Source organism: Salvelinus alpinus, chromosome 23 (assembly GCF_045679555.1).
Source record: "Salvelinus alpinus chromosome 23, SLU_Salpinus.1, whole genome shotgun sequence".
NCBI lineage: Eukaryota > Metazoa > Chordata > Actinopteri > Salmoniformes > Salmonidae > Salvelinus > Salvelinus alpinus.
Window position 1 is genome coordinate 42,283,300 of NC_092108.1, and position 19,672 is coordinate 42,302,971.

General features: G+C 41.9%; 26 non-coding genes across 26 annotated transcripts; all 26 read left to right on the forward strand.

Annotated features, from left to right (window-relative positions):
* The first annotated feature begins 1,106 nt into the window (after positions 1 to 1,106).
* On the forward strand, positions 1,107 to 1,188 carry trnas-cga (transfer RNA serine (anticodon CGA)). Its single transcript has one exon. It is a non-coding gene; the product is annotated as a tRNA-Ser (tRNA).
* Positions 1,189 to 1,401: 213 nt separating this feature from the next.
* Positions 1,402 to 1,483, forward strand: trnas-uga (transfer RNA serine (anticodon UGA)). Its single transcript has one exon. It is a non-coding gene; the product is annotated as a tRNA-Ser (tRNA).
* Positions 1,484 to 2,607: 1,124 nt separating this feature from the next.
* On the forward strand, positions 2,608 to 2,689 carry trnas-cga (transfer RNA serine (anticodon CGA)). Its single transcript has one exon. It is a non-coding gene; the product is annotated as a tRNA-Ser (tRNA).
* A 213-nt stretch (positions 2,690 to 2,902) lies between these two features.
* Positions 2,903 to 2,984, forward strand: trnas-uga (transfer RNA serine (anticodon UGA)). Its single transcript has one exon. It is a non-coding gene; the product is annotated as a tRNA-Ser (tRNA).
* Positions 2,985 to 4,108: 1,124 nt separating this feature from the next.
* Positions 4,109 to 4,190, forward strand: trnas-cga (transfer RNA serine (anticodon CGA)). Its single transcript has one exon. It is a non-coding gene; the product is annotated as a tRNA-Ser (tRNA).
* A 213-nt stretch (positions 4,191 to 4,403) lies between these two features.
* trnas-uga (transfer RNA serine (anticodon UGA)) lies at positions 4,404 to 4,485 on the forward strand. Its single transcript has one exon. It is a non-coding gene; the product is annotated as a tRNA-Ser (tRNA).
* Positions 4,486 to 5,610: 1,125 nt separating this feature from the next.
* On the forward strand, positions 5,611 to 5,692 carry trnas-cga (transfer RNA serine (anticodon CGA)). Its single transcript has one exon. It is a non-coding gene; the product is annotated as a tRNA-Ser (tRNA).
* A 213-nt stretch (positions 5,693 to 5,905) lies between these two features.
* On the forward strand, positions 5,906 to 5,987 carry trnas-uga (transfer RNA serine (anticodon UGA)). Its single transcript has one exon. It is a non-coding gene; the product is annotated as a tRNA-Ser (tRNA).
* A 1,124-nt stretch (positions 5,988 to 7,111) lies between these two features.
* On the forward strand, positions 7,112 to 7,193 carry trnas-cga (transfer RNA serine (anticodon CGA)). Its single transcript has one exon. It is a non-coding gene; the product is annotated as a tRNA-Ser (tRNA).
* A 213-nt stretch (positions 7,194 to 7,406) lies between these two features.
* trnas-uga (transfer RNA serine (anticodon UGA)) lies at positions 7,407 to 7,488 on the forward strand. The gene has a single exon. It is a non-coding gene; the product is annotated as a tRNA-Ser (tRNA).
* A 1,125-nt stretch (positions 7,489 to 8,613) lies between these two features.
* On the forward strand, positions 8,614 to 8,695 carry trnas-cga (transfer RNA serine (anticodon CGA)). Its single transcript has one exon. It is a non-coding gene; the product is annotated as a tRNA-Ser (tRNA).
* Positions 8,696 to 8,908: 213 nt separating this feature from the next.
* Positions 8,909 to 8,990, forward strand: trnas-uga (transfer RNA serine (anticodon UGA)). Its single transcript has one exon. It is a non-coding gene; the product is annotated as a tRNA-Ser (tRNA).
* A 1,124-nt stretch (positions 8,991 to 10,114) lies between these two features.
* Positions 10,115 to 10,196, forward strand: trnas-cga (transfer RNA serine (anticodon CGA)). The gene has a single exon. It is a non-coding gene; the product is annotated as a tRNA-Ser (tRNA).
* Positions 10,197 to 10,409: 213 nt separating this feature from the next.
* On the forward strand, positions 10,410 to 10,491 carry trnas-uga (transfer RNA serine (anticodon UGA)). The gene has a single exon. It is a non-coding gene; the product is annotated as a tRNA-Ser (tRNA).
* Positions 10,492 to 11,616: 1,125 nt separating this feature from the next.
* Positions 11,617 to 11,698, forward strand: trnas-cga (transfer RNA serine (anticodon CGA)). Its single transcript has one exon. It is a non-coding gene; the product is annotated as a tRNA-Ser (tRNA).
* A 213-nt stretch (positions 11,699 to 11,911) lies between these two features.
* On the forward strand, positions 11,912 to 11,993 carry trnas-uga (transfer RNA serine (anticodon UGA)). Its single transcript has one exon. It is a non-coding gene; the product is annotated as a tRNA-Ser (tRNA).
* Positions 11,994 to 13,117: 1,124 nt separating this feature from the next.
* Positions 13,118 to 13,199, forward strand: trnas-cga (transfer RNA serine (anticodon CGA)). Its single transcript has one exon. It is a non-coding gene; the product is annotated as a tRNA-Ser (tRNA).
* A 194-nt stretch (positions 13,200 to 13,393) lies between these two features.
* Positions 13,394 to 13,475, forward strand: trnas-uga (transfer RNA serine (anticodon UGA)). Its single transcript has one exon. It is a non-coding gene; the product is annotated as a tRNA-Ser (tRNA).
* A 1,125-nt stretch (positions 13,476 to 14,600) lies between these two features.
* trnas-cga (transfer RNA serine (anticodon CGA)) lies at positions 14,601 to 14,682 on the forward strand. Its single transcript has one exon. It is a non-coding gene; the product is annotated as a tRNA-Ser (tRNA).
* Positions 14,683 to 14,876: 194 nt separating this feature from the next.
* trnas-uga (transfer RNA serine (anticodon UGA)) lies at positions 14,877 to 14,958 on the forward strand. The gene has a single exon. It is a non-coding gene; the product is annotated as a tRNA-Ser (tRNA).
* Positions 14,959 to 16,083: 1,125 nt separating this feature from the next.
* trnas-cga (transfer RNA serine (anticodon CGA)) lies at positions 16,084 to 16,165 on the forward strand. The gene has a single exon. It is a non-coding gene; the product is annotated as a tRNA-Ser (tRNA).
* Positions 16,166 to 16,359: 194 nt separating this feature from the next.
* Positions 16,360 to 16,441, forward strand: trnas-uga (transfer RNA serine (anticodon UGA)). The gene has a single exon. It is a non-coding gene; the product is annotated as a tRNA-Ser (tRNA).
* A 1,125-nt stretch (positions 16,442 to 17,566) lies between these two features.
* Positions 17,567 to 17,648, forward strand: trnas-cga (transfer RNA serine (anticodon CGA)). Its single transcript has one exon. It is a non-coding gene; the product is annotated as a tRNA-Ser (tRNA).
* Positions 17,649 to 17,842: 194 nt separating this feature from the next.
* On the forward strand, positions 17,843 to 17,924 carry trnas-uga (transfer RNA serine (anticodon UGA)). The gene has a single exon. It is a non-coding gene; the product is annotated as a tRNA-Ser (tRNA).
* A 1,125-nt stretch (positions 17,925 to 19,049) lies between these two features.
* On the forward strand, positions 19,050 to 19,131 carry trnas-uga (transfer RNA serine (anticodon UGA)). The gene has a single exon. It is a non-coding gene; the product is annotated as a tRNA-Ser (tRNA).
* A 213-nt stretch (positions 19,132 to 19,344) lies between these two features.
* On the forward strand, positions 19,345 to 19,426 carry trnas-uga (transfer RNA serine (anticodon UGA)). The gene has a single exon. It is a non-coding gene; the product is annotated as a tRNA-Ser (tRNA).
* The last annotated feature ends 246 nt before the right edge of the window (positions 19,427 to 19,672 follow it).

Below are 19,672 nucleotides of genomic sequence, written 5' to 3' on the forward strand. Positions count from 1 at the left end.
TTTTTTAACATATACTTGGTGACTTGATATGGATAATGTCCTTAATACATGGAATTGTCCAATGATTCAGGTGCTCAGAATATATCTGCCTTGACAAACAGTTCAAATAGGCTCTTCAGTACAGATACTGTTGTTTGTGTTAGATTTACGATGGAAATACTGAGAGCCAGGTGGTTAAGTCCTCAGACTTGAAACCCAATTGGGTCTCCCTGCTCTTTTTTAAATCTTATTCTCAGTGAATAGTCCACTTGTACTTTCTCTGGACATAGTTTTTTGATTTGCACATTAAACTTCCAAACTTCACAGCTTTGGAAAGGACCGGGGTTACTTGGCGCAAAAAGATCAATATGTCGTGCCATCAAGTTGACCATTTTACACCAATGATGTCTGTTTCCAAATCCCAATCCATTTACTTGCATTCCAACAGCTCCAATGGCCGAGTTCTTTAGACGTTGGACCTGAATTTCAATGGGGTCTCCCCACCCATGTTCTTACCTTGCTCGAAGCGTATAGCCCACTTCTGCTTTCTCCTCATCACTTTCCTTAGATTCCTACTGCTGCGATGGCCAAGTGGTTTAAGCATTGGAAATGAAATCCAATGTGTGCTCCCTGTACTGTTTTCAACTGTGCGATGGTAAAGTTGACTTTTAATAATTGGAACTATCTCCTCTGAATTTAAATTGTACTTCCTTTATGGGCTCGTCCAACGATTGAAGTGCTCAGAAAATAGCTTATTTTACTTTGCTCGAAAAATATTTAAATTAGGCAGTTGAATTTGGATACTTTTGTCCTTGTGTGATAATCCTCAGCAAGCTTTGAATGCCGAGTGGTTAAAGCGTTGGACTCGAAAGCCAATGGGTTCTCCCAGCGAAGGTTTGAACCCTGCGCGCAGCTCTTTGACGATCCAGTCGTTATTTGTAACATGTCATTTGGCACTTGATATGGATAATGCGTGGACATGTCCTTTGATTCAAGTGCTCAGAATTAATCTTCCATAATAAACATTTCAAGTATGCTCTTCAGTAGCGATAATCTGGTCTTTTTAGAGGAAAAAATGGTCAGAACGAGAGAGCGGACTGGTTAAGGCGTTGTAGGTAACAGAAGTAGCTGTGATGGCCGATAGGTTAAGGCGTTGGACTCGAAATCCAATGGGGTCTCCCCGCGCAGGTTCGAACCCTCCTCACAGCGCTTTGACTAACCAGTCTTTATTTGCAACATGTCATTGGGGACTTGATATGGATAATGTCCTTAAACGGTGTACTTGTCCTTTGAATCAAGTGCTCAGAATATATCTACCTTGACAAACAGTTCAATTAGGCTCTTCAGTAGATAGTCTTTACAGAAGTGAAATGGACAGAATAAGATAGCCGACTGGTTAAGGCCTGGTTTTTAACATAGCAAGCTGCGATGGCCGATTGGTTAAGGCGTTGGACTTGAAATCCAATGGGGTCTCCCCGCGCAGGTTCGAACCCTGCTCACAGCGCTATGGCAAACCAGTCTTTTTTTTAACATATACTTGGTGACTTGATATGGATAATGTCCTTAATACATGGAATTGTCCAATGATTCAGGTGCTCAGAATATATCTGCCTTGACAAACAGTTCAAATAGGCTCTTCAGTACAGATACTGTTGTTTGTGTTAGATTTACGATGGAAATACTGAGAGCCAGGTGGTTAAGTCCTCAGACTTGAAACCCAATTGGGTCTCCCTGCTCTTTTTTAAATCTTATTCTCAGTGAATAGTCCACTTGTACTTTCTCTGGACATAGTTTTTTGATTTGCACATTAAACTTCCAAACTTCACAGCTTTGGAAAGGACCGAGGTTACTTGGCGCAAAAAGATCAATATGTCGTGCCATCAAGTTGACCATTTTACACCAATGATGTCTGTTTCCAAATCCCAATCCATTTACTTGCATTCCAACAGCTCCAATGGCCGAGTTCTTTAGACGTTGGACCTGAATTTCAATGGGGTCTCCCCACCCATGTTCTTACCTTGCTCGAAGCGTATAGTCCACTTCTGCTTTCTCCTCATCACTTTCCTTAGATTCCTACTGCTGCGATGGCCAAGTGGTTTAAGCATTGGAAATGAAATCAAATGTGTGCTCCCTGTACTGTTTTCAACTGTGCGATGGTAAAGTTGACTTTTAATAATTGGAACTATCTCCTCTGAATTTAAATTGTACTTCCTTTATGGGCTCGTCCAACGATTGAAGTGCTCAGAAAATAGCTTATTTTACTTTGCTTGAAAAATATTTAAATTAGGCAGTTGAATTTGGATACTTTTGTCCTTGTGTGATAATCCTCAGCAAGCTTTGAATGCCGAGTGGTTAAAGCGTTTGACTCGAAAGCCAATGGGTTCTCCCAGCGAAGGTTTGAACCCTGCGCGCAGCTCTTTGACGATCCAGTCGTTATTTGTAACATGTCATTTGGCACTTGATATGGATAATGCGTGGACATGTCCTTTGATTCAAGTGCTCAGAATTAATCTTCCATAATAAACATTTCAAGTAGGCTCTTCAGTAGCGATAATCTGGTATTTTTAGAGGAAAAAATGGTCAGAACGAGATAGCGGACTGGTTAAGGCGTTGTAGGTAACAGAAGTAGCTGTGATGGCCGATAGGTTAAGGCGTTGGACTCGAAATCCAATGGGGTCTCCCCGCGCAGGTTCGAACCCTCCTCACAGCGTTTTGACTAACCAGTCTTTATTTGCAACATGTCATTGGGGACTTGATATGGATAATGTCCTTAATACATGGAATTGTCCAATGATTCAGGTGCTCAGAATATATCTGCCTTGACAAACAGTTCAATTAGGCTCTTCAGTAGATAGTCTTTACAGAAGTGAAATGGACAGAATAAGATAGCCGATTGGTTAAGGCCTGGTTTTTAACATAGCAAGCTGCGATGGCCGATTGGTTAAGGCGTTGGACTTGAAATCCAATGGGGTCTCCCCGCGCAGGTTCGAACCCTGCTCACAGCGCTATGGCAAACCAGTCTTTTTTTTAACATATACTTGGTGACTTGATATGGATAATGTCCTTAATACATGGAATTGTCCAATGATTCAGGTGCTCAGAATATATCTGCCTTGACAAACAGTTCAAATAGGCTCTTCAGTACAGATACTGTTGTTTGTGTTAGATTTACGATGGAAATACTGAGAGCCAGGTGGTTAAGTCCTCAGACTTGAAACCCAATTGGGTCTCCCTGCTCTTTTTTAAATCTTATTCTCAGTGAATAGTCCACTTGTACTTTCTCTGGACATAGTTTTTTGATTTGCACATTAAACTTCCAAACTTCACAGCTTTGGAAAGGACCGAGGTTACTTGGCGCAAAAAGATCAATATGTCGTGCCATCAAGTTGACCATTTTACACCAATGATGTCTGTTTCCAAATCCCAATCCATTTACTTGCATTCCAACAGCTCCAATGGCCGAGTTCTTTAGACGTTGGACCTGAATTTCAATGGGGTCTCCCCACCCATGTTCTTACCTTGCTCGAAGCGTATAGTCCACTTCTGCTTTCTCCTCATCACTTTCCTTAGATTCCTACTGCTGCGATGGCCAAGTGGTTTAAGCATTGGAAATGAAATCCAATGTGTGCTCCCTGTACTGTTTTCAACTGTGCGATGGTAAAGTTGACTTTTAATAATTGGAACTATCTCCTCTGAATTTAAATTGTACTTCCTTTATGGGCTCGTCCAACGATTGAAGTGCTCAGAAAATAGCTTATTTTACTTTGCTTGAAAAATATTTAAATTAGGCAGTTGAATTTGGATACTTTTGTCCTTGTGTGATAATCCTCAGCAAGCTTTGATTGCCGAGTGGTTAAAGCGTTGTACTCGAAAGCCAATGGGTTCTCCCAGCGCAGGTTTGAACCCTGCGCGCAGCTCTTTGACGATCCAGTCGTTATTTGTAACATGTCATTGGGCACTTGATATGGATAATGCGTGGACATGTCCTTTGATTCAAGTGCTCAGAATTAATCTTCCATAATAAACATTTCAAGTAGGCTCTTCAGTAGCGATAATCTGGTCTTTTTAGAGCAAAAAGTGGTCAGAACGAGATAGCGGACTGGTTAAAGCGTTGTAGGTAACAGAAGTAGCTGTGATGGCCGAGAGGTTAAGGTGTTGGACTCGAAATCCAATGGGGTCTCACCGCGCAGGTTCGAACCCTGCTCACAGCGCTTTGACTAACCAGTCTTTATTTGCAACATGTCATTGGGGACTTGATATGGATAATGTCCTTAAACGGTGTACTTGTCCTTTGAATCAAGTGCTCAGAATATATCTGCCTTGACAAACAGTTCAATTAGGCTCTTCAGTAGATAGTCTTTACAGAAGTGAAATGGACAGAATAAGATAGCCGACTGGTTAAGGCCTGGTTTTTAACATAGCAAGCTGCGATGGCCGAGTGGTTAAGGCGTTGGACTTGAAATCCAATGGGGTCTCCCCGCGCAGGTTCGAACCCTGCTCACAGCGCTATGGCAAACCGGTCTTAATTTTTAACATATACTTGGTGACTTGATATGGATAATGTCCTTAATACATGGAATTGTCCAATGATTCAGGTGCTCAGAATATATCTGCCTTGACAAACAGTTCAAATAGGCTCTTCAGTACAGATACTGTTGTTTGTGTTAGATTTACGATGGAAATACTGAGAGCCAGGTGGTTAAGTCCTCAGACTTGAAACCCAATTGGGTCTCCCTGCTCTTTTTTAAATCTTATTCTCAGTGAATAGTCCACTTGTACTTTCTCTGGACATAGTTTTTTGATTTGCACATTAAACTTCCAAACTTCACAGCTTTGGAAAGGACCGGGGTTACTTGGCGCAAAAAGATCAATATGTCGTGCCATCAAGTTGACCATTTTACACCAATGATGTCTGTTTCCAAATCCCAATCCATTTACTTGCATTCCAACAGCTCCAATGGCCGAGTTCTTTAGACGTTGGACCTGAATTTCAATGGGGTCTCCCCACCCATGTTCTTACCTTGCTCGAAGCGTATAGCCCACTTCTGCTTTCTCCTCATCACTTTCCTTAGATTCCTACTGCTGCGATGGCCAAGTGGTTTAAGCATTGGAAATGAAATCCAATGTGTGCTCCCTGTACTGTTTTCAACTGTGCGATGGTAAAGTTGACTTTTAATAATTGGAACTATCTCCTCTGAATTTAAATTGTACTTCCTTTATGGGCTCGTCCAACGATTGAAGTGCTCAGAAAATAGCTTATTTTACTTTGCTTGAAAAATATTTAAATTAGGCAGTTGAATTTGGATACTTTTGTCCTTGTGTGATAATCCTCTGCAAGCTTTGAATGCCGAGTGGTTAAAGCGTTGGACTCGAAAGCCAATGGGTTCTCCCAGCGAAGGTTTGAACCCTGCGCGCAGCTCTTTGACGATCCAGTCGTTATTTGTAACATGTCATTTGGCACTTGATATGGATAATGCGTGGACATGTCCTTTGATTCAAGTGCTCAGAATTAATCTTCCATAATAAACATTTCAAGTAGGCTCTTCAGTAGCGATAATCTGGTATTTTTAGAGGAAAAAATGGTCAGAACGAGATAGCGGACTGGTTAAGGCGTTGTAGGTAACAGAAGTAGCTGTGATGGCCGATAGGTTAAGGCGTTGGACTCGAAATCCAATGGGGTCTCCCCGCGCAGGTTCGAACCCTCCTCACAGCGTTATGACTAACCAGTCTTTATTTGCAACATGTCATTGGGGACTTGATATGGATAATGTCCTTAATACATGGAATTGTCCAATGATTCAGGTGCTCAGAATATATCTGCCTTGACAAACAGTTCAATTAGGCTCTTCAGTAGATAGTCTTTACAGAAGTGAAATGGACAGAATAAGATAGCCGATTGGTTAAGGCCTGGTTTTTAACATAGCAAGCTGCGATGGCCGATTGGTTAAGGCGTTGGACTTGAAATCCAATGGGGTCTCCCCGCGCAGGTTCGAACCCTGCTCACAGCGCTATGGCAAACCAGTCTTTTTTTTAACATATACTTGGTGACTTGATATGGATAATGTCCTTAATACATGGAATTGTCCAATGATTCAGGTGCTCAGAATATATCTGCCTTGACAAACAGTTCAAATAGGCTCTTCAGTACAGATACTGTTGTTTGTGTTAGATTTACGATGGAAATACTGAGAGCCAGGTGGTTAAGTCCTCAGACTTGAAACCCAATTGGGTCTCCCTGCTCTTTTTTAAATCTTATTCTCAGTGAATAGTCCACTTGTACTTTCTCTGGACATAGTTTTTTGATTTGCACATTAAACTTCCAAACTTCACAGCTTTGGAAAGGACCGAGGTTACTTGGCGCAAAAAGATCAATATGTCGTGCCATCAAGTTGACCATTTTACACCAATGATGTCTGTTTCCAAATCCCAATCCATTTACTTGCATTCCAACAGCTCCAATGGCCGAGTTCTTTAGACGTTGGACCTGAATTTCAATGGGGTCTCCCCACCCATGTTCTTACCTTGCTCGAAGCGTATAGTCCACTTCTGCTTTCTCCTCATCACTTTCCTTAGATTCCTACTGCTGCGATGGCCAAGTGGTTTAAGCATTGGAAATGAAATCCAATGTGTGCTCCCTGTACTGTTTTCAACTGTGCGATGGTAAAGTTGACTTTTAATAATTGGAACTATCTCCTCTGAATTTAAATTGTACTTCCTTTATGGGCTCGTCCAACGATTGAAGTGCTCAGAAAATAGCTTATTTTACTTTGCTTGAAAAATATTTAAATTAGGCAGTTGAATTTGGATACTTTTGTCCTTGTGTGATAATCCTCAGCAAGCTTTGATTGCCGAGTGGTTAAAGCGTTGTACTCGAAAGCCAATGGGTTCTCCCAGCGCAGGTTTGAACCCTGCGCGCAGCTCTTTGACGATCCAGTCGTTATTTGTAACATGTCATTGGGCACTTGATATGGATAATGCGTGGACATGTCCTTTGATTCAAGTGCTCAGAATTAATCTTCCATAATAAACATTTCAAGTAGGCTCTTCAGTAGCGATAATCTGGTCTTTTTAGAGCAAAAAGTGGTCAGAACGAGATAGCGGACTGGTTAAAGCGTTGTAGGTAACAGAAGTAGCTGTGATGGCCGAGAGGTTAAGGTGTTGGACTCGAAATCCAATGGGGTCTCACCGCGCAGGTTCGAACCCTGCTCACAGCGCTTTGACTAACCAGTCTTTATTTGCAACATGTCATTGGGGACTTGATATGGATAATGTCCTTAAACGGTGTACTTGTCCTTTGAATCAAGTGCTCAGAATATATCTGCCTTGACAAACAGTTCAATTAGGCTCTTCAGTAGATAGTCTTTACAGAAGTGAAATGGACAGAATAAGATAGCCGACTGGTTAAGGCCTGGTTTTTAACATAGCAAGCTGCGATGGCCGAGTGGTTAAGGCGTTGGACTTGAAATCCAATGGGGTCTCCCCGCGCAGGTTCGAACCCTGCTCACAGCGCTATGGCAAACCGGTCTTAATTTTTAACATATACTTGGTGACTTGATATGGATAATGTCCTTAATACATGGAATTGTCCAATGATTCAGGTGCTCAGAATATATCTGCCTTGACAAACAGTTCAAATAGGCTCTTCAGTACAGATACTGTTGTTTGTGTTAGATTTACGATGGAAATACTGAGAGCCAGGTGGTTAAGTCCTCAGACTTGAAACCCAATTGGGTCTCCCTGCTCTTTTTTAAATCTTATTCTCAGTGAATAGTCCACTTGTACTTTCTCTGGACATAGTTTTTTGATTTGCACATTAAACTTCCAAACTTCACAGCTTTGGAAAGGACCGGGGTTACTTGGCGCAAAAAGATCAATATGTCGTGCCATCAAGTTGACCATTTTACACCAATGATGTCTGTTTCCAAATCCCAATCCATTTACTTGCATTCCAACAGCTCCAATGGCCGAGTTCTTTAGACGTTGGACCTGAATTTCAATGGGGTCTCCCCACCCATGTTCTTACCTTGCTCGAAGCGTATAGCCCACTTCTGCTTTCTCCTCATCACTTTCCTTAGATTCCTACTGCTGCGATGGCCAAGTGGTTTAAGCATTGGAAATGAAATCCAATGTGTGCTCCCTGTACTGTTTTCAACTGTGCGATGGTAAAGTTGACTTTTAATAATTGGAACTATCTCCTCTGAATTTAAATTGTACTTCCTTTATGGGCTCGTCCAACGATTGAAGTGCTCAGAAAATAGCTTATTTTACTTTGCTTGAAAAATATTTAAATTAGGCAGTTGAATTTGGATACTTTTGTCCTTGTGTGATAATCCTCTGCAAGCTTTGATTGCCGAGTGGTTAAAGCGTTGGACTCGAAAGCCAATGGGTTCTCCCAGCGCAGGCTTGAACCCTGCGTGCAGCTCTTTGACGATCCAGTCGTTATTTGTAACATGTCATTGGGCACTTGATATGGATAATGCGTGGACATGTCCTTTGATTCAAGTGCTCAGAATTAATCTTCCATAACAAACATTTCAAGTAGGCTCTTCAGTAGCAATAATCTGGTCTTTTTAGAGGAAAAAATGGTCAGAACGAGATAGCGGACTGGTTAAGGCGTTGTAGGTAACAGAAGTAGCTGTGATGGCCGAGAGGTTAAGGCGTTGGAATCGAAATCCAATGGGGTCTCCCCGCGCAGGTTCGAACCCTGCTCACAGCGCTTTGACTAACCAGTCTTTATTTGCAACATGTCATTGGGGACTTGATATGGATAATGTCCTTAAACGGTGTACTTGTCCTTTGAATCAAGTGCTCAGAATATATCTGCCTTGACAAACAGTTCAATTAGGCTCTTCAGTAGATAGTCTTTACAGAAGTGAAATGGACAGAATAAGATAGCCGACTGGTTAAGGCCTGGTTTTTAATATAGCAAGCTGCGATGGCCGAGTGGTTAAGGCGTTGGACTTGAAATCCAATGGGGTCTCCCCGCGCAGGTTCGAACCCTGCTCACAGCGCTATGGCAAACCAGTCTTTTTTTTAACATATACTTGGTGACTTGATATGGATAATGTCCTTAATACATGGAATTGTCCAATGATTCAGGTGCTCAGAATATATCTGCCTTGACAAACAGTTCAAATAGGCTCTTCAGTACAGATACTGTTGTTTGTGTTAGATTTACGATGGAAATACTGAGAGCCAGGTGGTTAAGTCCTCAGACTTGAAACCCAATTGGGTCTCCCTGCTCTTTTTTAAATCTTATTCTCAGTGAATAGTCCACTTGTACTTTCTCTGGACATAGTTTTTTGATTTGCACATTAAACTTCCAAACTTCACAGCTTTGGAAAGGACTGAGGTTACTTGGCGCAAAAAGATCAATATGTCGTGCCATCAAGTTGACCATTGTACACCAATGATGTCTGTTTCCAAATCCCAATCCATTTACTTGCATTCCAACAGCTCCAATGGCCGAGTTCTTTAGACGTTGGACCTGAATTTCAATGGGGTCTCCCCACCCATGTTCTTACCTTGCTCGAAGCGTATAGTCCACTTCTGCTTTCTCCTCATCACTTTCCTTAGATTCCTACTGCTGCGATGGCCAAGTGGTTTTAGCATTGGAAATGAAATCCAATGTGTGCTCCCTGTACTGTTTTCAACTGTGCGATGGTAAAGTTGACTTTTAATAATTGGAACTATCTCCTCTGAATTTAAATTGTACTTCCTTTATGGGCTCGTCCAACGATTGAAGTGCTCAGAAAATAGCTTATTTTACTTTGCTTGAAAAATATTTAAATTAGGCAGTTGAATTTGGATACTTTTGTCCTTGTGTGATAATCCTCAGCAAGCTTTGATTGCCGAGTGGTTAAAGCGTTGTACTCGAAAGCCAATGGGTTCTCCCAGCGCAGGTTTGAACCCTGCGCGCAGCTCTTTGACGATCCAGTCGTTATTTGTAACATGTCATTGGGCACTTGATATGGATAATGCGTGGACATGTCCTTTGATTCAAGTGCTCAGAATTAATCTTCCATAATAAACATTTCAAGTAGGCTCTTCAGTAGCGATAATCTGGACTTTTTAGAGGAAAAAATGGTCAGAACGAGATAGCGGACTGGTTAAGGCGTTGTAGGTAACAGAAGTAGCTGTGATGGCCGAGAGGTTAAGGCGTTGGACTCGAAATCCAATGGGGTCTCCCCGCGCAGGTTCGAACCCTGCTCACAGCGCTTTGACTAACCAGTCTTTATTTGCAACATGTCATTGGGGACTTGATATGGATAATGTCCTTAAACGGTGTACTTGTCCTTTGAATCAAGTGCTCAGAATATATCTGCCTTGACAAACAGTTCAATTAGGCTCTTCAGTAGATAGTCTTTACAGAAGTGAAATGGACAGAATAAGATAGCCGACTGGTTAAGGCCTGGTTTTTAACATAGCAAGCTGCGATGGCCGAGGGGTTAAGGCGTTGGACTTGAAATCCAATGGGGTCTCCCCGCGCAGGTTCGAACCCTGCTCACAGCGCTATGGCAAACCGGTCTTAATTTTTAACATATACTTGGTGACTTGATATGGATAATGTCCTTAATACATGGAATTGTCCAATGATTCAGGTGCTCAGAATATATCTGCCTTGACAAACAGTTCAAATAGGCTCTTCAGTACAGATACTGTTGTTTGTGTTAGATTTACGATGGAAATACTGAGAGCCAGGTGGTTAAGTCCTCAGACTTGAAACCCAATTGGGTCTCCCTGCTCTTTTTTAAATCTTATTCTCAGTGAATAGTCCACTTGTACTTTCTCTGGACATAGTTTTTTGATTTGCACATTAAACTTCCAAACTTCACAGCTTTGGAAAGGACCGGGGTTACTTGGCGCAAAAAGATCAATATGTCGTGCCATCAAGTTGACCATTTTACACCAATGATGTCTGTTTCCAAATCCCAATCCATTTACTTGCATTCCAACAGCTCCAATGGCCGAGTTCTTTAGACGTTGGACCTGAATTTCAATGGGGTCTCCCCACCCATGTTCTTACCTTGCTCGAAGCGTATAGCCCACTTCTGCTTTCTCCTCATCACTTTCCTTAGATTCCTACTGCTGCGATGGCCAAGTGGTTTAAGCATTGGAAATGAAATCCAATGTGTGCTCCCTGTACTGTTTTCAACTGTGCGATGGTAAAGTTGACTTTTAATAATTGGAACTATCTCCTCTGAATTTAAATTGTACTTCCTTTATGGGCTCGTCCAACGATTGAAGTGCTCAGAAAATAGCTTATTTTACTTTGCTTGAAAAATATTTAAATTAGGCAGTTGAATTTGGATACTTTTGTCCTTGTGTGATAATCCTCTGCAAGCTTTGATTGCCGAGTGGTTAAAGCGTTGGACTCGAAAGCCAATGGGTTCTCCCAGCGCAGGCTTGAACCCTGCGTGCAGCTCTTTGACGATCCAGTCGTTATTTGTAACATGTCAGTGGGCACTTGATATGGATAATGCGTGGACATGTCCTTTGATTCAAGTGCTCAGAATTAATCTTCCATAACAAACATTTCAAGTAGGCTCTTCAGTAGCAATAATCTGGTCTTTTTAGAGGAAAAAATGGTCAGAACGAGATAGCGGACTGGTTAAGGCGTTGTAGGTAACAGAAGTAGCTGTGATGGCCGAGAGGTTAAGGCGTTGGAATCGAAATCCAATGGGGTCTCCCCGCGCAGGTTCGAACCCTGCTCACAGCGCTTTGACTAACCAGTCTTTATTTGCAACATGTCATTGGGGACTTGATATGGATAATGTCCTTAAACGGTGTACTTGTCCTTTGAATCAAGTGCTCAGAATATATCTGCCTTGACAAACAGTTCAATTAGGCTCTTCAGTAGATAGTCTTTACAGAAGTGAAATGGACAGAATAAGATAGCCGACTGGTTAAGGCCTGGTTTTTAATATAGCAAGCTGCGATGGCCGAGTGGTTAAGGCGTTGGACTTGAAATCCAATGGGGTCTCCCCGCGCAGGTTCGAACCCTGCTCACAGCGCTATGGCAAACCAGTCTTTTTTTTAACATATACTTGGTGACTTGATATGGATAATGTCCTTAATACATGGAATTGTCCAATGATTCAGGTGCTCAGAATATATCTGCCTTGACAAACAGTTCAAATAGGCTCTTCAGTACAGATACTGTTGTTTGTGTTAGATTTACGATGGAAATACTGAGAGCCAGGTGGTTAAGTCCTCAGACTTGAAACCCAATTGGGTCTCCCTGCTCTTTTTTAAATCTTATTCTCAGTGAATAGTCCACTTGTACTTTCTCTGGACATAGTTTTTTGATTTGCACATTAAACTTCCAAACTTCACAGCTTTGGAAAGGACTGAGGTTACTTGGCGCAAAAAGATCAATATGTCGTGCCATCAAGTTGACCATTGTACACCAATGATGTCTGTTTCCAAATCCCAATCCATTTACTTGCATTCCAACAGCTCCAATGGCCGAGTTCTTTAGACGTTGGACCTGAATTTCAATGGGGTCTCCCCACCCATGTTCTTACCTTGCTCGAAGCGTATAGTCCACTTCTGCTTTCTCCTCATCACTTTCCTTAGATTCCTACTGCTGCGATGGCCAAGTGGTTTTAGCATTGGAAATGAAATCCAATGTGTGCTCCCTGTACTGTTTTCAACTGTGCGATGGTAAAGTTGACTTTTAATAATTGAAACTATCTCCTCTGAATTTAAATTGTACTTCCTTTATGGGCTCGTCCAACGATTGAAGTGCTCAGAAAATAGCTTATTTTACTTTGCTTGAAAAATATTTAAATTAGGCAGTTGAATTTGGATACTTTTGTCCTTGTGTGATAATCCTCAGCAAGCTTTGATTGCCGAGTGGTTAAAGCGTTGTACTCGAAAGCCAATGGGTTCTCCCAGCGCAGGTTTGAACCCTGCGCGCAGCTCTTTGACGATCCAGTCGTTATTTGTAACATGTCATTGGGCACTTGATATGGATAATGCGTGGACATGTCCTTTGATTCAAGTGCTCAGAATTAATCTTCCATAATAAACATTTCAAGTAGGCTCTTCAGTAGCGATAATCTGGACTTTTTAGAGGAAAAAATGGTCAGAACGAGATAGCGGACTGGTTAAGGCGTTGTAGGTAACAGAAGTAGCTGTGATGGCCGAGAGGTTAAGGCGTTGGACTCGAAATCCAATGGGGTCTCCCCGCGCAGGTTCGAACCCTGCTCACAGCGCTTTGACTAACCAGTCTTTATTTGCAACATGTCATTGGGGACTTGATATGGATAATGTCCTTTGAATCAAGTGCTCAGAATATATCTGCCTTGACAAACAGTTCAATTAGGTTCTTCAGTAGATAGTCTTTACAGAAGTGAAATGGACAGAATAAGATAGCCGACTGGTTAAGGCCTGGTTTTTAACATAGCAAGCTGCGATGGCCGAGTGGTTAAGGCGTTGGACTTGAAATCAAATGGGGTCTCCCCGTGCAGGTTCGAACCCTGCTCACAGCGCTATGGCAAACCAGTCTTATTTTTTAACATATACTTGGTGACTTGATATGGATAATGTCCTTAATACATGGAATTGTCCAATGATTCAGGTGCTCAGAATATATCTGCCTTGACAAACAGTTCAAATAGGCTCTTCAGTACAGATACTGTTGTTTGTGTTAGATTTACGATGGAAATACTGAGAGCCAGGTGGTTAAGTCCTCAGACTTGAAACCCAATTGGGTCTCCCTGCTCTTTTTTAAATCTTATTCTCAGTGAATAGTCCACTTGTACTTTCTCTGGACATAGTTTTTTGATTTGCACATTAAACTTCCAAACTTCACAGCTTTGGAAAGGACTGAGGTTACTTGGCGCAAAAAGATCAATATGTCGTGCCATCAAGTTGACCATTGTACACCAATGATGTCTGTTTCCAAATCCCAATCCATTTACTTGCATTCCAACAGCTCCAATGGCCGAGTTCTTTAGACGTTGGACCTGAATTTCAATGGGGTCTCCCCACCCATGTTCTTACCTTGCTCGAAGCGTATAGTCCACTTCTGCTTTCTCCTCATCACTTTCCTTAGATTCCTACTGCTGCGATGGCCAAGTGGTTTTAGCATTGGAAATGAAATCCAATGTGTGCTCCCTGTACTGTTTTCAACTGTGCGATGGTAAAGTTGACTTTTAATAATTGGAACTATCTCCTCTGAATTTAAATTGTACTTCCTTTATGGGCTCGTCCAACGATTGAAGTGCTCAGAAAATAGCTTATTTTACTTTGCTTGAAAAATATTTAAATTAGGCAGTTGAATTTGGATACTTTTGTCCTTGTGTGATAATCCTCAGCAAGCTTTGATTGCCGAGTGGTTAAAGCGTTGTACTCGAAAGCCAATGGGTTCTCCCAGCGCAGGTTTGAACCCTGCGCGCAGCTCTTTGACGATCCAGTCGTTATTTGTAACATGTCATTGGGCACTTGATATGGATAATGCGTGGACATGTCCTTTGATTCAAGTGCTCAGAATTAATCTTCCATAATAAACATTTCAAGTAGGCTCTTCAGTAGCGATAATCTGGACTTTTTAGAGGAAAAAATGGTCAGAACGAGATAGCGGACTGGTTAAGGCGTTGTAGGTAACAGAAGTAGCTGTGATGGCCGAGAGGTTAAGGCGTTGGACTCGAAATCCAATGGGGTCTCCCCGCGCAGGTTCGAACCCTGCTCACAGCGCTTTGACTAACCAGTCTTTATTTGCAACATGTCATTGGGGACTTGATATGGATAATGTCCTTTGAATCAAGTGCTCAGAATATATCTGCCTTGACAAACAGTTCAATTAGGTTCTTCAGTAGATAGTCTTTACAGAAGTGAAATGGACAGAATAAGATAGCCGACTGGTTAAGGCCTGGTTTTTAACATAGCAAGCTGCGATGGCCGAGTGGTTAAGGCGTTGGACTTGAAATCAAATGGGGTCTCCCCGCGCAGGTTCGAACCCTGCTCACAGCGCTATGGCAAACCAGTCTTATTTTTTAACATATACTTGGTGACTTGATATGGATAATGTCCTTAATACATGGAATTGTCCAATGATTCAGGTGCTCAGAATATATCTGCCTTGACAAACAGTTCAAATAGGCTCTTCAGTACAGATACTGTTGTTTGTGTTAGATTTACGATGGAAATACTGAGAGCCAGGTGGTTAAGTCCTCAGACTTGAAACCCAATTGGGTCTCCCTGCTCTTTTTTAAATCTTATTCTCAGTGAATAGTCCACTTGTACTTTCTCTGGACATAGTTTTTTGATTTGCACATTAAACTTCCAAACTTCACAGCTTTGGAAAGGACCGAGGTTACTTGGCGCAAAAAGATCAATATGTCGTGCCATCAAGTTGACCATTTTACACCAATGATGTCTGTTTCCAAATCCCAATCCATTTACTTGCATTCCAACAGCTCCAATGGCCGAGTTCTTTAGACGTTGGACCTGAATTTCAATGGGGTCTCCCCACCCATGTTCTTACCTTGCTCGAAGCGTATAGTCCACTTCTGCTTTCTCCTCATCACTTTCCTTAGATTCCTACTGCTGCGATGGCCAAGTGGTTTAAGCATTGGAAATGAAATCCAATGTGTGCTCCCTGTACTGTTTTCAACTGTGCGATGGTAAAGTTGACTTTTAATAATTGGAACTATCTCCTCTGAATTTAAATTGTACTTCCTTTATGGGCTCGTCCAACGATTGAAGTGCTCAGAAAATAGCTTATTTTACTTTGCTTGAAAAATATTTAAATTAGGCAGTTGAATTTGGATACTTTTGTCCTTGTGTGATAATCCTCAGCAAGCTTTGATTGCCGAGTGGTTAAAGCGTTGTACTCGAAAGCCAATGGGTTCTCCCAGCGCAGGTTTGAACCCTGCGCGCAGCTCTTTGACGATCCAGTCGTTATTTGTAACATGTCATTGGGCACTTGATATGGATAATGCGTGGACATGTCCTTTGATTCAAGTGCTCAGAATTAATCTTCCATAATAAACATTTCAAGTAGGCTCTTCAGTAGCGATAATCTGGACTTTTTAGAGGAAAAAATGGTCAGAACGAGATAGCGGACTGGTTAAGGCGTTGTAGGTAACAGAAGTAGCTGTGATGGCCGAGAGGTTAAGGCGTTGGACTCGAAATCCAATGGGGTCTCCCCGCGCAGGTTCGAACCCTGCTCACAGCGCTTTGACTAACCAGTCTTTATTTGCAACATGTCATTGGGGACTTGATATGGATAATGTCCTTTGAATCAAGTGCTCAGAATATATCTGCCTTGACAAACAGTTCAATTAGGTTCTTCAGTAGATAGTCTTTACAGAAGTGAAATGGACAGAATAAGATAGCCGACTGGTTAAGGCCTGGTTTTTAACATAGCAAGCTGCGATGGCCGAGTGGTTAAGGCGTTGGACTTGAAATCAAATGGGGTCTCCCCGCGCAGGTTCGAACCCTGCTCACAGCGCTATGGCAAACCAGTCTTATTTTTTAACATATACTTGGTGACTTGATATGGATAATGTCCTTAATACATGGAATTGTCCAATGATTCAGGTGCTCAGAATATATCTGCCTTGACAAACAGTTCAAATAGGCTCTTCAGTACAGATACTGTTGTTTGTGTTAGATTTACGATGGAAATACTGAGAGCCAGGTGGTTAAGTCCTCAGACTTGAAACCCAATTGGGTCTCCCTGCTCTTTTTTAAATCTTATTCTCAGTGAATAGTCCACTTGTACTTTCTCTGGACATAGTTTTTTGATTTGCACATTAAACTTCCAAACTTCACAGCTTTGGAAAGGACCGAGGTTACTTGGCGCAAAAAGATCAATATGTCGTGCCATCAAGTTGACCATTTTACACCAATGATGTCTGTTTCCAAATCCCAATCCATTTACTTGCATTCCAACAGCTCCAATGGCCGAGTTCTTTAGACGTTGGACCTGAATTTCAATGGGGTCTCCCCACCCATGTTCTTACCTTGCTCGAAGCGTATAGTCCACTTCTGCTTTCTCCTCATCACTTTCCTTAGATTCCTACTGCTGCGATGGCCAAGTGGTTTAAGCATTGGAAATGAAATCCAATGTGTGCTCCCTGTACTGTTTTCAACTGTGCGATGGTAAAGTTGACTTTTAATAATTGGAACTATCTCCTCTGAATTTAAATTGTACTTCCTTTATGGGCTCGTCCAACGATTGAAGTGCTCAGAAAATAGCTTATTTTACTTTGCTTGAAAAATATTTAAATTAGGCAGTTGAATTTGGATACTTTTGTCCTTGTGTGATAATCCTCAGCAAGCTTTGATTGCCGAGTGGTTAAAGCGTTGTACTCGAAAGCCAATGGGTTCTCCCAGCGCAGGTTTGAACCCTGCGCGCAGCTCTTTGACGATCCAGTCGTTATTTGAAACATGTCATTGGGCACTTGATATGGATAATGCGTGGACATGTCCTTTGATTCAAGTGCTCAGAATTAATCTTCCATAATAAACATTTCAAGTAGGCTCTTCAGTAGCGATAATCTGGACTTTTTAGAGGAAAAAATGGTCAGAACGAGATAGCGGACTGGTTAAGGCGTTGTAGGTAACAGAAGTAGCTGTGATGGCCGAGAGGTTAAGGCGTTGGACTCGAAATCCAATGGGGTCTCCCCGCGCAGGTTCGAACCCTGCTCACAGCGCTTTGACTAACCAGTCTTTATTTGCAACATGTCATTGGGGACTTGATATGGATAATGTCCTTTGAATCAAGTGCTCAGAATATATCTGCCTTGACAAACAGTTCAATTAGGTTCTTCAGTAGATAGTCTTTACAGAAGTGAAATGGACAGAATAAGATAGCCGACTGGTTAAGGCCTGGTTTTTAACATAGCAAGCTGCGATGGCCGAGTGGTTAAGGCGTTGGACTTGAAATCAAATGGGGTCTCCCCGCGCAGGTTCGAACCCTGCTCACAGCGCTATGGCAAACCAGTCTTATTTTTTAACATATACTTGGTGACTTGATATGGATAATGTCCTTAATACATGGAATTGTCCAATGATTCAGGTGCTCAGAATATATCTGCCTTGACAAACAGTTCAAATAGGCTCTTCAGTACAGATACTGTTGTTTGTGTTAGATTTACGATGGAAATACTGAGAGCCAGGTGGTTAAGTCCTCAGACTTGAAACCCAATTGGGTCTCCCTGCTCTTTTTTAAATCTTATTCTCAGTGAATAGTCCACTTGTACTTTCTCTGGACATAGTTTTTTGATTTGCACATTAAACTTCCAAACTTCACAGCTTTGGAAAGGACCGAGGTTACTTGGCGCAAAAAGATCAATATGTCGTGCCATCAAGTTGACCATTTTACACCAATGATGTCTGTTTCCAAATCCCAATCCATTTACTTGCATTCCAACAGCTCCAATGGCCGAGTTCTTTAGACGTTGGACCTGAATTTCAATGGGGTCTCCCCACCCATGTTCTTACCTTGCTCGAAGCGTATAGTCCACTTCTGCTTTCTCCTCATCACTTTCCTTAGATTCCTACTGCTGCGATGGCCAAGTGGTTTAAGCATTGGAAATGAAATCCAATGTGTGCTCCCTGTACTGTTTTCAACTGTGCGATGGTAAAGTTGACTTTTAATAATTGGAACTATCTCCTCTGAATTTAAATTGTACTTCCTTTATGGGCTCGTCCAACGATGGAAGTGCTCAGAAAATAGCTTATTTTACTTTGCTTGAAAAATATTTAAATTAGGCAGTTGAATTTGGATACTTTTATCCTTGTGTGATAATCCTCAGCAAGCTTTGATTGCCGAGTGGTTAAAGCGTTGTACTCGAAAGCCAATGGGTTCTCCCAGCGCAGGTTTGAACCCTGCGCGCAGCTCTTTGACGATCCAGTCGTTATTTGTAACATGTCATTGGGCACTTGATATGGATAATGCGTGGACATGTCCTTTGATTCAAGTGCTCAGAATTAATCTTCCATAATAAACATTTCAAGTAGGCTCTTCAGTAGCGATAATCTGGTCTTTTTAGAGGAAAAAATGGTCAGAACGAGATAGCGGACTGGTTAAGGCGTTGTAGGTAACAGAAGTAGCTGTGATGGCCGAGAGGTTAAGGCGTTGGACTTGAAAACCAATGGGGTCTCCCCGCGCAGGTTCGAACCCTGCTCACAGCACTATGGCAAACCAGTCTTAATTTTTAACATATACTTGGTGACTTGATATGGATAATGTCCTTAAACGGTGTACTTGTCCAATGAATCAAGTGCTCAGAATATATCTGCCTTGACAAACAGTTCAATTAGGCTCTTCAGTAGATAGTCTTTACAGAAGTGAAATGGACAGAATAAGATAGCCGACTGGTTAAGGCCTGGTTTTTAACATAGCAAGCTGCGATGGCCGAGTGGTTAAGGCGTTGGACTTGAAAACCATTGGCGTCTCCCCGTGCAGGTTCGAACCCTGCTCACAGCACTATGGCAAACCAGTCTTAATTTTTAACATATACTTGGTGACTTGATATGGATAATGTCCTTAATACATGGAATTGTCCAATGATTCAGGTGCTCAGAATATATCTGCCTTGACAAACAGTTCAAATAGGCTCTTCAGTACAGATACTGTTGTTTTGTGTTAGATTTACGATGGAAATACTGAGAGCCAGGTGGTTAAGTCCTCAGACTTGAAACCCAATTGGGTCTCCCTGCTCTTTTTTAAATC